The following is a 15,164-nucleotide window of genomic DNA, read 5'->3' on the forward strand; positions in this document are numbered from 1 at the left end:
GCCATGCACCAGAGGGGAACAGGTGGTGGTCCACCCCTGGAAACCGAATACAACACCTGGCAGGAGATGATACGCACGTCCCTGAGTATCACAGTAGTCCGTGGACTTCCAGGGGCTCGTGACTCAGAGGCTGCAACCACAGCACCTCATGCTGGTGAGTAACATCCCACACACCAGTATTATATGTATTTGAGATATAACATCCTTTAATGTCACACATTCATGTACACAATGAGGAGCATGGTATTTGGCCTACTAACAAAAACATCTGCAATTATATTTCACATTAATGCTACTTAACACAATGCAATAGAGTTTCTCCTATGACAGACACTTATAATCATAGGAGAAACTCTATCTAGGAAATACGACTGTCCTATTAATCTCCAAGAACTAGGAATTTCTGGAATATTTTACCCACAAGCCATTTAATGAACTACACCACTCTTTCACGAACCCACACTTTATTGGCCTATTAGGACTATCAAGTCTGCTTTTACAAGTGCTATATTAACATAATTTTTTATAATCATTGTTTATTGTGTCATGCACTGATATTTATGTAACATGGATCCATGTATTTGCATTTTTATGTGATTTTTATCCGGTTCAACTCTATTTTATATTTTATATTGATACATATGTGACATTGTTATATTTATTTTAACCGGCTATTTTTAAATAATCGATATTAGAATATCCACTGTTTGTGATTAATAAATTTGTTTGTATCGTAGCAACGTAGTTGTCCTTTGCCCAACTCGAGGCGCTCCTCAGACCTCATAATTTAATCATGTTATACAGTTTGACATGAGAATGAGTATTGTCCCTAGCATGTATCAATGTACATTGTATGCCCACATGGACATATATATGACTGTACTAATCCCTATCATCATTTGACTCCTCCACAGAACCTCCTGTCACCAGGCTGCAAACAGGCATGCCGCCACCTCCACCACCACCACCAGTCACAGGCATGCTCCGTTGAGGACCCAGAAGTGATGCCACCACCATTGGCATACGACCCCTGGCAAGATACCTGGCCTGAGGAATATCCTTTTGGCTTTGAAGGGGAGCCAAGTCAGCCACGAAGGGTCCCTGTCTTTAACCCCCCCAACACAATATCAGGCCAGTCATGGCTTTTACACACAGGGGATGTTGCAAGAAATGCAAACTGGACAGGCTGAGTGGTCACACACTAGTCGTCAATAGGACTACCAATCCAGCCTGAGAGCTCCACCATCCTCTTCCCTTGGGAGAGCTCCACCATCCGCTTCCCTTGGGAGAGCTCCACCATCCGCTTCCCTTGGGAGAGCTCCACCATCCGCTTCCATTGGGAGAGCTACACCATCCGCTTCCCTCGGGAGAGCTCCACCATCCTCAGATGAGCATATAGCTGCAGATGTCCATGAAGCACCAGCAGCTGCAGTTGTCCATGAAGCACCAGCAGCTGAAGTTGTCCCTGAAGCACCAGCAGCTGCAGTTGTCCCTGAAGCACCAGCAGCTGCAGTTGTCCCTGAAGCACCAGCAGCTGAAATTGTCCCTGAAGCACCAGCAGCTGAAGTTGTCCCTGAAGCACCAGCAGCTGCAGTTGTCCATGATGCACCAGCAGCTGCAGTTGTCCATGATGCACCAGCAGATAGAGCTGAACCTGCACCTAGAATCACTGCTGCTCAAGAGCCTGTAGATCCACTGTATTCTCCCCTGGGCAAGGAATACATTTCACTCCAGAGGAGGCTCATAACAACCTTCGAGAGCAGACAAAAAGGCCAACACAGGTTTCACAGGAGCCAACAGAGGTTACTCCAGTGTACCATAGAGCTGCAGAGGGACATGGCAGCATCATTAAACTGTATAGTACAAAACCAGTCGCAGATGATGAGAGTTATTTCTGATATGCAGATGCAGATTGACAACAGATGGCGGGAACAAAACAAACTCTTGGGTGTGTTGGTTGAGCACTTCACACACCAGCAGGACACTGCCTCCAGCCTTTCATCTTTGGCCAGCACTCCACCAGAGTCATCTGAAGCTTCCCAAACCAGGAGAACCAGGAAATCCACTCCAGTCACCTCAGCCCCCTCATCCAAGAAGCCTAAAAAAAAATAATATTCTTATAGTTCACCATAAATCTTGTCCTCTGTTATTTACCATATAATTGTCATCCACCTCCATGTGAGGGGTGTTTTAGTACACTAATATTGTTTAAAAATATAATAAGGCCTGTGTGGAAATGGCCCCAAAAAAGGTAATACCATCATGTTTATGACATATTCATGTTCTATAAACCACATCATATAGTTGTGTATGAAGGGTACATATAGTAATATTTACTTATAAGATGCAAATCAAGGTTTCTCACATCCAATGGATATTGACACATGGGCAGGGATAGGCACAAGGCAAGGCTGTGGCGGACATTTTCTAAGATAAAGACCTTTAGTGAAGGACACCTTGCCTATCCCTGCACATGGGTATATATATCTAAATAATAATGTTTTTACAGAAGGTGTGAACATTCATTTTCATTCTTCTTAATGATAGTCAATAAATCATAGTGACCTAAACATGAATTAAACTAATGAGATATTTTCAGTAATTAGGGTGGTTAAGGGAAGGGGGTGGGATGTAGTAGTTTCACTTACATGCAGTGGAAATCCGCAGTATGTAATTCTATGACCAGCTGCAGCAGGGGCAGCACCATGACCAGGGACCTCAGCAGCAACTATAGAATCAGCATGTATAGACGGAACAACAGGGGCTTGTAGGGCTTCCAGCACCCCTTGTGCCCCATGATGCACCCCTTGTGCCCCATGATGCACCCCTTGTGCCCCATGATGCTGCCTATCTATGGAAAGCAGGAAAACATGGTGGCTAATGAGGATGTGCATTGGCGGGTTTTTTAGGTTTCCTGTTGTGAGGCTGTGCTGTTTGTGATTGGTTTGACACACTTGCAGGGGCAGGAATAATAAATGCTTTGAAGAGGTTTAACTATTTGTGATCAAGCTGCTGATATGTATGTTGTTGAGCATGCATTTGTTAGGCCTTCAGAGAGTTACGTTGGTCTCTAATAGGGTTGCACCGATACCATTTTTGTATGACTGAGTACAAGTACCGATACTTGTTTTCAAATACTCGCCGATACCAATTACCGATACTTTTTTTATGTCATGTGACAGTTTACCAAGCAGAATACAGACTAATTATTTAAGATTCCTTCTTTATAATTATAAAGGACTGTAATTCAAAAGACAATATGAAATAATAAAAAAGTTAATTGAACATGTTTATAAATAAAAAATATTACAATAAAATATTAAATTTAAAGGGGTGATGCAATTGGGTTGTAGGGCTGTTATATAACATCAATCTGACATTTGTATGGAGGTTCCACTCTAAGTTGAACAGTCTTTCACTTTCCACACTACTGCATGGGGCAGAAAGATATTTTTGGGTCATTTTAGCCAGAGCTGGAAATCTGTTTATTAACTGCCCAGTACTTCAGGGGTTTGTCTGAATGAGATACAGTGATCTCTCCTACAATAATACAAATAACAGATATTTGTATTGTCAGAACAGTAGTAAACAATTTTTAGTTTAGTCTCCGCTCCAGTTTAAAATGAAATGGGAACATGAAGTTTGAAAAAACGCCACAAGATAGCATATGGGTAGGAAGTGGAGGTATCGGTTTAAGTATCGGTGCATTTGCATGAGTACAAGTACTCATGCAAATACTTGGTATCGGTACCGTTACCGATACTAGTATCGGTATCGGTGCATCCCTAGTCTCTAAGTCAGTGCAAGGGTTGCTGCGCCTGCAATTTGTGGCGAGATGAGAATGGAGTAGATTTTCTAAATTCTGCGCGTGTAAGTCATTACACTCTATATTGGATACCAAACTGTGCGTGTTTTGTATGTCAGTCTATGGGTAAAAAAAATACGGCGGAAGGCAGAAATATACGCGCGTAAGTTGTATGCTACGCCATATATGTGATACCAAACCCGCGCAATATCGGATCGGGCCCTTGAATTTTAAATTGAATCACTTTTATAATATATGTGCATTAGCAAAATGCTTCTAGTAAAAGCTATTACTCTTTTTCAGCAGCATATGCACATATGCAGTTAGGGCCCATGCAACAGTATTCAAGCACTACACCTTCTCAGAGAGACAGCAGTAGCTTGTATGACACAAATGAAGTCTTCACAGACACAATTTACACACCACCGCCAGTAATCTGAGCTTGAATACTGGTGCACGGGCCCACAGAGCATATTTGCACATTCCGCTGAAAACCAGTAATACCTTTTAACTTTTTGCTAATGGAAGATTATTGCAGACATGTTTATATTTTAAATTGAAATGCACCCATGCACATTTTAATCTTGACCTTTCTATCCATTTAAGCAAGGAAAGAATATGCTATATAAATTTATAGTAAAATACAAAAACTACACTTACAGTTGTATGCAAAAGTTTAGGCACCCCTGACAATTTCCATGATTTTCATTTATAAATAATTGGGTGTTTGGATCAGCAATTTCAGTTTGATCTATCAAATAACTGAAGGACACAGTAATATTTCAGTAGTGAAATGAGGTTTACTGGATTAACAGAAAATGTGCAATATGCATCAAAACAAAATTAGACAGGTGCATACATTTGGGCACCCCAACAGAAATATTGCATCAATATTTAGTAGAGCCTCCTAGCAGAAATAACAACCTCTAGATCCTTCCTATAGCCTGTAATGAGTGTCTGGATTCTGGATGAATGTATTTTGGACCATTTCTTCTTGCAAAGAATCTCCAGTTCAGTTGGGTTTGATGGTTGCCGAGCATCAAATCACCCCACAGATTTTCTGGGGACTGGAATGGCCATTCCAGAACATTGTACTTGTTCCTCTGCATAAATGCCAGAGTAGATTTTGAGAAGTGTTTTGGGTCGTTGTCTTGTTAAAATATCCAGCCCCTGCGTAATTTCAACTGATATTGAGTGGAAGCCATGCAACCCTCAACTTTAACAAGATTCCCAGTACCGGCACTGGCTACACAGCATTACAGCATTACAGCATGATGGAACATCCACCAAATTTTACTATGGGTAGCAAGTGTTTGTCTTGGAATGCTGTGTTATTTTTCCGCCATGCATAACGCCCCTTGTTATGACCAAATAACTCAATCTTTGTTTTATCAGTCCACAGCAGCTTCTTCCAAAATGAAGCTGGCTTGTCCAAATGTGCATTTGCATACCTCAAACGACTCTGTTTGTGGCGTGTGTGCAGAAAGGGCTTCTTCCACATCACTCTTCCATACAGCTTCTCCTTGTGCAAAGTGCGCTGAATTGTTAAACGATGCACAGTGACACCATCTACAGCAAGATGATATTGTAGGTTTTTGGAGGTGGTCTGTGGGCTTTTTTTGACCGTTCTCACCATCCTTTGCCTCTCTGATATTTTACTTGACCTGCCACTTTTGGCCTTAACAAGAACTGTGCCTGTGGTCTTCCATTTCCTTACTATGTTCCTCATGACAGCTTAAATCTCTGCTATAGCTTTTTGTAGCCTTCCCCTAAACCATAATGTTGAACAATCTTTATTTTCAGGGCATTTGAGAGTTGTTTTGAGCCCCCATGTTGCCACTCTTCAGAGGAGAGTCAAAGAGAACAACAACTTGCAATTGCCCACCTATATACCTTTTCTCATGATTGGATGCACCTGTCTATGAAGATCAAGTCTTAATGGGCTCACCAAACCAATCATGTGTTTCAATTAATCAGTGCTAGGTAGTTACAGGTATTCAAATCAACAAAATGACAAGGGTTTCCAAATTTATGCACCTGTCTAATTTCGTTTTGATGCATATTGCACATTTTCTGTTAATCCAATAAACCTCATTTCACTACTAAAATATAACTGTGTCCTTTAGTTATTTGATAGATCAAAATGAAATTGCTGATCCAAACACCCAATTATTTATAAATAAAAATAATCAATGAAATTGCCAGGGGTGCCTAAACTTTTGTATACAACTGTATATGAAAATTTACTATGCCCACTCCACCTGCGAGCATATGGCCTGTAGAAGGTCTACCCTTTGGCTCAGATGTCCGTGTGTAAATTTCCACCCAAGAACAGCTCCACCGGGGATTCAATTGCCTCCACTGGCCTTTACAGCCAATCATGAAGTATCCAAAAATGCGAGCTGCCTGAGACAAATTGATTTGCGCCATTTTGAAGCTAGGGGAAGGTGATTGTTCCAAACGGATTATGGGGACGGAGATTATTGCTGTGAATTAGAGTTGAAGGGGAGGGAGTACACTGAGGTCAAGATTTCATAGCGGGAAAGGTAAGAACCAATGGTCCCTTTAATGTAAGCTAGTATCCTATATGTTATTATGAGCTGTTGTCCACAGTGCTCCTCCCTTTTGTATTGACCTCTTAAAGCAATTGAGCAACTACCACTATCTGTTGTACAACAACTTGTAGGCATATAAATCTTACTGTGTTCTATTTTTAGGGGAAAAACTTTGGGTTGAGACTGGGGTGGGCCATACAGGGGTGGGGCTTATGGAGGGCCCACGCAATTTTGTCTTGCCCTGTGCCCTGCAAATGCTAAGGGTGGCCCTGGCTACAAGATGGCTGCACTCATAAAATACCGAGCTTTACCAGCTGGATTATGTAATGAGTTAAAATAAGAGAACAGCTTCAAAAACAGCTGGAGGTACAGGATGGAAAACAATAAACATGGTGAGTAGTAGTTGTACTCAGCAGGTTAATGTCCCTTTACAGAGAGTTTTCCAGTCTCTACCACACTAGAAATTTCAAGTAAATTGGTTAAATTCATTTTGAGATATTTCCTTTTTTTGGGGTTTTCTAAATTTTAAAATGGGAATAGATAATAAATTATTAGCTAGGGTTATGGCTCAAAAGGGTGAATGGACTGTTATGATTTTTTTTAAGTTTTGCCAACTTTTTTTGTTAATATAAATCAATTTTAGCTTTTGAAATGTAAATGTTAGAAGTTGTGATTCAATTACTTAAAATGACTAAAACGATATTTTTTTTTACTTGCCTGCACAGTAAGGATTTATAGTCAGATTATTGTGTTTCTGGAATGGAAAAAAAAACAAATTCATTATAAATTTTGAACATGTGCAGCTAGGGTTGCCACGTGGGTCTAGTTTCCATTGAGGTGGTAACATTTTGAAACTGGTGATAAAATAAAAAGTCTCCATAGACTTTAATGAAGATAAATGTTTTTACCAACAGTTTCCAAACGTTATCACTTCAACCCTAGCAGCTTTAGTCCCTGATTTATACTGTATAATTATTCATGCTAATCAGTTTAGTCGCTATTTTTTTCCAGAAAAGGTGGCAACCCTTTGTGCAGGATATGTTTTATAAGCGAACTCTCTGGTCTAGAACCAATAAGAGATCATTTTTATTTATTTATTTATTTTAGGAGCTCTATTAGTCTATGGCCTCTAGTTATCAACGTGTCTACTTACCTGCCATCACCGGCCCCAATACGCCCGCCTAAGCACGCCTACCATCGCCGCCGCGGACCTGAATACGCTCTCCAAAGTTATCAATAAATCTGTCAAAAAGCCGTGCACCAAATACGGGGCGATGAGCAGCGGACTGTGATAGTTATCACTCATCCGATCTAGCTGCTCTTCGGCTTTTTGACAGCTTTATTGACAAGTTGTCACTAAGCACCCACACTAAACTACACTGTTCTACCCCCTATACCGGCGCCCCCGGAGCCCCCACAACTAAATAAAGTTATTAACCCCTAAACCGTTGCTCCCGGACACCGCTGCAACTATAATAAATGTATTAACCCCTAAACCGCCGCTCCCGGAGCCCACCGCCACCTACATTATACCTAGTAACCCCTATCCTGCCCCCCTATACCGCCGCCACCTATAATAAATTTATTAACCCCTATCCTGCCGATCCCGGACCCCACTGCAACTAAATAAATTGTTTAACCCCTAAACTGCCGCTCCCGGACCCCGCCGCCACCTATATTAAACTTATTAACCCCTAATCTGCCCCCCTACACCGTCGCCACCTATAACACATTTATTAACCCCTATCCTGCCCCCCCTACACCGCCGCCACAATAATAAAATTATTAACCCCTAAACCTAAGTCTAACCCTAACCCTAACACCCCCCTAACTTAAATATTAATTAAATACATCTAAATATTATAACTCTTATTAACTAAATTAATCCTATTTAAAATTAAATACTTACCTTTAAAATAAACCCTAATATAGCTACAATATAAATAATAATTATATTGTAGCTATCTTAGGTTTTATTTTTATTTTACAGGCAAATTTCAATTTATTTTAACTAGGTACAATAGCTATTAAATAGTTATTAACTATTTAATAGCTACCTAGTAAAAATAAAGATAAATTTACCTGTAAAATAAAAAATAACCTAAGTTACAATTACACCTAACACTGCACTATACTTAAATAAATTATTCCTATTTAAAACTAAATACCTGTAAAATTAACCCTAAGATAGCTACAATGTAATTAATAATTACATTGTAGCTATTTTAGGATGTATATTTATTTTACAGGTAACTTTGTATTTATTTTAGCTACTTAGAATAGTTATTAAATAGTTATAAACTATTTAATAACTACCTAGCTAAAAGAAATACAAAATTACCTGTAAAATAAATCCTAACCTAAGTTACAATTAAACCTAACACTACACTATCATTAAATTAATTAAATAAATTACCTACAAATAACTACAATTAAATACAATTAAATAAACTAACTAAAGTACCAAAAATAAAAAAAACTAAGTTACAAAAAATAAAAAAAAATATGTTACAAACATTTCAAAAATATTACAACAATTTTAAACTACTTAACCTAATCTAAGCCCCCTAATAAAATAACAAAGCCCCCCAAAATAAAAAAAAAATAAAAAATAAAAAAATGCCCTACCCTATTCTACATTAAAAAGTTAAAAGCTCTATTAACTTACCAGCCCTTAAAAGGGCCTTTTGCGGGGCATGCCCCAAAGAAATCAGCTCTTTTGCCTGTAAAAAAAAAATACAACCCCCCCCAACATTAAAACCCACCACCCACATACCCCTACTCTAACCCAAACCCCCCTTAAATAAACCTAACACTACCCCCCTGAAGATCATCCTACCTTTAGCCGTCTTCAGCCAGCCGACCACCGATGGAAAAGAAGAGGACATCCGCAGCGGCCGTAGTCATCATCCAAGGTGCGCTGAAGAAGTCTTCCATCCGATTGAAGTCATCATCCAAGGGGCGCTGAAGAAGTCTTCCATCCGATTGAAGTCATCATCCAGGCGGTGTCTTCAATCTTCACCCATCCCATTTAATCAGCCAATCAGATTGAGCTTGCATTCTATTGTCTGTTCCGATCAGCCAATAGAATGCGAGCTAAATCTGATTGGCTGATTGGATCAGCGAATCAGATTGAACTTCAATCTGATTGGCTGATTTTTTTTCCTATCAGCCAATCGGAATTCGAGGGACGCCATCTTGGATGACATCACTTAAAGGAACCGTCATTCATCTTTAGTCCGTCGGTAGAAGAGGATGGCTCCGCTGCGGCTCGTCTGAAGATGGCTTCGCTCCGGATGGATGAAGATTGAAGGCGCCGCCTGGATGATGACTTCAATCGGATGGAAGACTTCTTCAGCGCCCCTTGGATGATGACTTCAATCGGATGGAAGACTTCTTCAGCACCCCTTGGATGATGACTTCGGCAGCTGCGGATGTCCTCTTCTGTTCCATCGGTGGTCGGCTGGCTGAAGACGGCTAAAGGTAGGATGATCTTCAGGGGGGTAGTGTATGTGGGTGGTGGGTTTTAATGTTGGGGGGTTGTATTTTTATTTTACAGGCAAAAGAGCTGATTTCTTTGGGGCATGCCCCGCAAAAGGCCCTTTTAAGGGCTGGTAAGGTAATAGAGCTGTTACATTTTTAATGTAGAATAGGGAAGGGCATTTTATTTTGGGGGGCTTTGTTATTTTATTAGGGGGCTTAGATTAGGTGTAAGTAGCTTAAAATTGTTGTAATATTTTTGAAATGTTTGTAACTTTTTATTTTTTGTAATTTTTTATTTTTTATTTTTTGTACTAGTTAGTTTATTTAATTGTAGTTATTTGTAGCTAATTTATTTAATTAATTTAATTAATTTAATGATAGTGTAGTGTTAGGTTTAATTGTAACTTAGGTTAGGATTTATTTTACAGGTAATTTTGTATTTCTTTTAGCTAGGTAGTTATTAAATAGTTAATAACTATTTAATAACTATTCTACCTAGTTAAAATAAATACAAAGTTACCTGTAAAATAAATATAAATCCTAAAAAAGATACAATGTAATTATTAATTACATTGTAGCTATCTTAGGGTTTATTTTACAGGTAAGTATTTAGTTTTAAATAGGAATAATTTATTTAAGTATATTGTAGTGTTAGGTGTAATTGTAACTTAGGTTAGTTTTTATTTTACAGGTAAATTTCTCTTTATTTTAACTAGGTAGCTATTAAATAGTTAATAACTATTTAATAGCTATTGTACCTAGTTAAAATAAATTGAAATTTGCCTGTAAAATAAAAATAAATCCTAAGATAGCTACAATATAATTATTATTTATATTGTAGTTATATTAGGGTTTATTTTAAAGGTAAGTATTTAGTTTTAAATAGGATTAATTTAGTTAATAAGAGAAATATTATTTAGATTTATTTAATTAATATTTAAGTTAGGGGGGTGTTAGGGTTAGGGTTAGACTTAGGTTTAGGGGTTAATCATTTTATTATAGTGGCGGCGGTGTAAGGGGGGCAGGATAGGGGTTAATAAATTTATTATAGGGGCGGCGGTGTACGGGGGACAGGATAGGGGTTAATAGGTATTATGTAGGTGGCGGCGGGGTCTGGGAGCGGCGGTTTAGGGGTTAACATATTTATTATAGTGGCGGCGGGGTCCGGGAGCGGCGGTTTAGGGGTTAACATATTTATTGTAGTGGTTGCGAGGTCCAGGAGCGGCGGTTTAGGGGTTAATCAGTTTATTATAGTTGCGGCGGGGTCCGGGAGTGACGGTTTAGGAGGTAATACATTTATTTAGTTGCGGCGGTGTAGGGGGGGCATATTAGGGGTGTTTAGACTCGGGGTACATGTTAGGGTGTTAGGTGTAGACAACTACCATAGGAATCAATGGGATGTCGGGCAGCGGCGAACATGAACTTTCGCTATGGTCAGACTCCCATTGATTCCTATGGGATCCGCCGCCTCCAGGGCGGCGGATTGAAAACCAGGTACGCTGGGCCAGAAAAGTGTCGAGCATACCTGCTAGTTTCTTGATAACTAGCAAAAGTAGTCAGATTGTGCCGAACTTATGTTCGGAACATCTGGAGTGACGTAAGAATCGATCTGTGTCGGACTGAGTCCGGCGGATCGAAGCTTACGTCACTAAATTCTACTTTTGCCAGTGTGTAGGGCTTGATAACTAAGGCGAATCAGCCTCGCCACAAATACGCTGCGGAATTCCAGCGTATTTGAGGTTGACGGCTTGTTAACTAGAGGCCTATATGTCTCTAAAAGTGAAATTATTATTAATGAAAACCAGAATTTGAAAATGAACTTAAAAGGACACTGAACCCAAATCTTTTCTTTCATGATTCAGATAGAGCATGCAATTTTAAGCAACTTTCTAGTTTACTCCTATTATCAAATTCTCTTCATTCTCTTGGTATGTTTATTTGAAAGGTAAGAATATAAGTTTAGATGCCGGCCCATTTTTGGTGAACAACCTGGGTTGTCCTTGCTGATTGGACAGAACCAATAAAAAAAAAGTGCTGTCCATTGTCTGAACCAAAAAATTGTCTGGCTTCTTAGCTTAGATGCCTTCTTTTTCAAATAAAGATAGCAAGAGAATGAAGAAAAATTGATAATAGAAGTAATTTAGAAAGTTGCTTAAAATTGCTTGCTCTATCTGAATCATGAAAGAAAAAAATTGGGTTTAGTGTCCCTTTAAGATGAATTTGATGCTTTTGTTTATGTGAATGTTTTAAGCATTTACAAGTCTGTAGAGAAGATCATATGCATAAAGATTTTGTTTTGAATCAGTTCACATTTGCACAATGCAGCTAATAATTTACATGTAGTGATTAGAAAATGGAAAAATACTGTAGAAACTATTAAGAGGTCACAAACTTGTAATGTATATTTAATGGGTTTGAATCTCTTTTTTATTAATATTTAAGTATCAGAGGTTTTACTGAAATGTTCTCAACTTTTAAAGATACTCACTACAGTTTAGAGTAATTACCTTCTTTTGAAGATGTTAATAGCTAACATGCCCTTAACACTTTACTGGGTTATTAAAGGGACAGTCCACACCAGAATTTTTATTGTTTTAAAAGATAGATAATCCCTTTATTACCCATTCCCCAGTTTTGCATAACCAACGCAGTTATATTAATATACTTTTAACCTCTGTGATTATCTTGTATCTAAGCTTCTGCAAACTGCCCCTTTATTTCAGTTCTATTGACAGACTTGCAGTTTAGCCAATCAGTGCCTGCTCCCAGATAACTTCACGTGCACGAGCACAGTGTTATCTATATGAAATACGTGTACTAACACCCTCTAGTGGTGAAAAACTGTTAAAATGCATTCTGAAAAGAGGTGGCCTTTAAGGTCTAAGAAATTAGCATATGAACCTCCTAGGTTAAGCTTTCAACTAAGAATACCAAGAGAACAAAGCAAAATTGGTGATAAAAGTAAATTGGAAGACCATAAATGCCACAGCTATAGAGTATTAACACAGGAAGAAAACTGGGACATGGTGATACAAAATTTGAGGTTGTGAGTTCAGTACAGAGCTGAGGAACTGTAGCGGATCTGCCTGCCACACACTGAAGCGCCATTTTGAGGGTTGGTGCACAGCTGCCCGACATGGAGATACAAATCCCATATGCCGCTATCAGGGATTTACTGGAGGAGCATGGGAGGAGGATGCTTGACAGACTCGATGCTTTTATTGACACACTGCAAGTGGCGAGAATGCACCGCGTTACCGCTATAGAGGAACGCGGTGCAGCACCGGAGTCACAGTGTAGCGCAGAATCTGCAGCTCTCCAGACACCTCTCCATCACTGATGCTTGTGGGTGAGGGCCTTGAGATGGGGCTCCGTTTTGCTTCTGCCACCACAGACACCTTGCACGCCGAGCAGGAAATGCAGCATGGCCACTTGCACATGGGGGCAGGCTTTGTACAGCAATACAGCGCTCACACTTTGCTATGCTCGCTCCTCTCTGCTACCAGCTCTGTGGATTCGATGCGGCGAGTCTGCTGGAAGTGGTGCACGGGCCCTCAGAAGCACCGGGCCATGAGCTACCACTTTCCTTGGGACCCACGAGCTGTTTATACTTGTCTAAGGGCTGAGGGTTTTGCTCGCATGCAAACGGGTTAGACAGATCCTACTAGCAGAACTTATAAGTATCTAAGCAGTTTTATTGAGACTACGGGGCCTAATACACGGTAAAATCTCTATGTAGTTTGACCACTTCTCCTGCTTCATGATGGCAATACCGCCTGAAACTCTCTCTGGGAGACCTTAAAATGTATTTATTGTTGCTGCATGAGATTGGGACTTGTCACTTAGGCTGCGGCCGCTGGATAGGACTAGATGTCATTACCCTGTGATTGCATATCTACCCGGACTCATAATATTGCTGTTTAGTAACATTCCGTCTCCTACTTATCTCCTGTCAAGATGTATGATGTATTTCTCTTGTTTTTTCTCTGGGTCTTGTGCGACTATTATGAGCTGTATACTTTAGGTAGAGCCATTCTCACATGATGAAAGTAGCCTATAGACATATTCTCAGTTAAGACTTCTTCAACACTCTCATGTCAATTTTAGAGTCTATTTCACCGCTGCTTAATGGCAATGCAGCTGCAAGAATTTAATTATGCTCACTATGCAGTTGTAATGGGCTGCGGTCATGCTGTCACGCCTATTGATTTTAACCACTAGTGCAAGTAAATGTATCTTTCAGTGAGTTTAACAAGTTAATACTCCTATGTGAATAGTTATATTGCTATAATAGCCCTAGGGCCTGAAATATAGATTTGTAACTTATTAGTATGCCTGCTACAACGTACTAAATATTTCCTTAGATATGCACAGTGTTTAATCATACTAACCTCTTAGCCATTTGCTACACATTAAGCTGACTGCTTGAGATACCCAGGTCAGCCACGAGTAGCTATATTCTCTAGGATAGGCCTGCTATACATTGTGAGGTCTGCTTAGATAGGTATTTATCCTATGTTTAAGCTGTTTGCAAACTACTGTCTGACCCCTAGGATAACAAGGAGAGGCACACACTCAAATAATCTAAAGCAAATGACATGCTATTGACTGATCCCTCTTGATATATATGTTTAGAGGCTGTGTATACCCACATTTTTAATCCCAGTACGGGAATGACTCCGTAATTTCCCTCTTACATTTCCCCCCCATCCCCGTTTGGCAGAATTATGTAGTCTCTGCCCTGTCCAAGAAGTCACTGCGGCTTCTTGGCCCTAATAACAAGAATAACACCGTTATATCTACATATATACTCCTTCCTACATATAACCTGTTAGATGTTGCTATTTTGTTTTATTTAATCTTTAATCTAAGGTAGCACCAACATAAGATTGTTTGCTGGTCTCCCTTATGTGACCTAGACTGGCACTGTTGTTTCTTGAGCCTAAATATGATCAACTTGTATTTTTATACTGTCTAATTTCTGTACATGACATTGTCCTACATTATGTAATGTTTAGTATTTTCCAAAAAATTTTAAGCGGGTTTAGTTTGAATTTGCAGTTTTCTTAACTCTCAATATGGTATTATAGTGGTAATGAGAAACCTACAATATATATATACGTTGTTCAAGTAGAATCAGATTGGGCTTGAAATCTTCTCAATGTACACTCAATTAGGAAGACTCTCTGGAATCCCGTGACATGTCTTCAGATAAGCCCCAGTTATCAGATCCCAAGACTGGATCTCTATTATACAGAAGACACTAGCGACCTTAATCATTAAAATAGAGGCTTTGATGAGGGATAATATTGTGCCCTGGT

Source organism: Bombina bombina, chromosome 5 (assembly GCF_027579735.1).
Source record: "Bombina bombina isolate aBomBom1 chromosome 5, aBomBom1.pri, whole genome shotgun sequence".
NCBI lineage: Eukaryota > Metazoa > Chordata > Amphibia > Anura > Bombinatoridae > Bombina > Bombina bombina.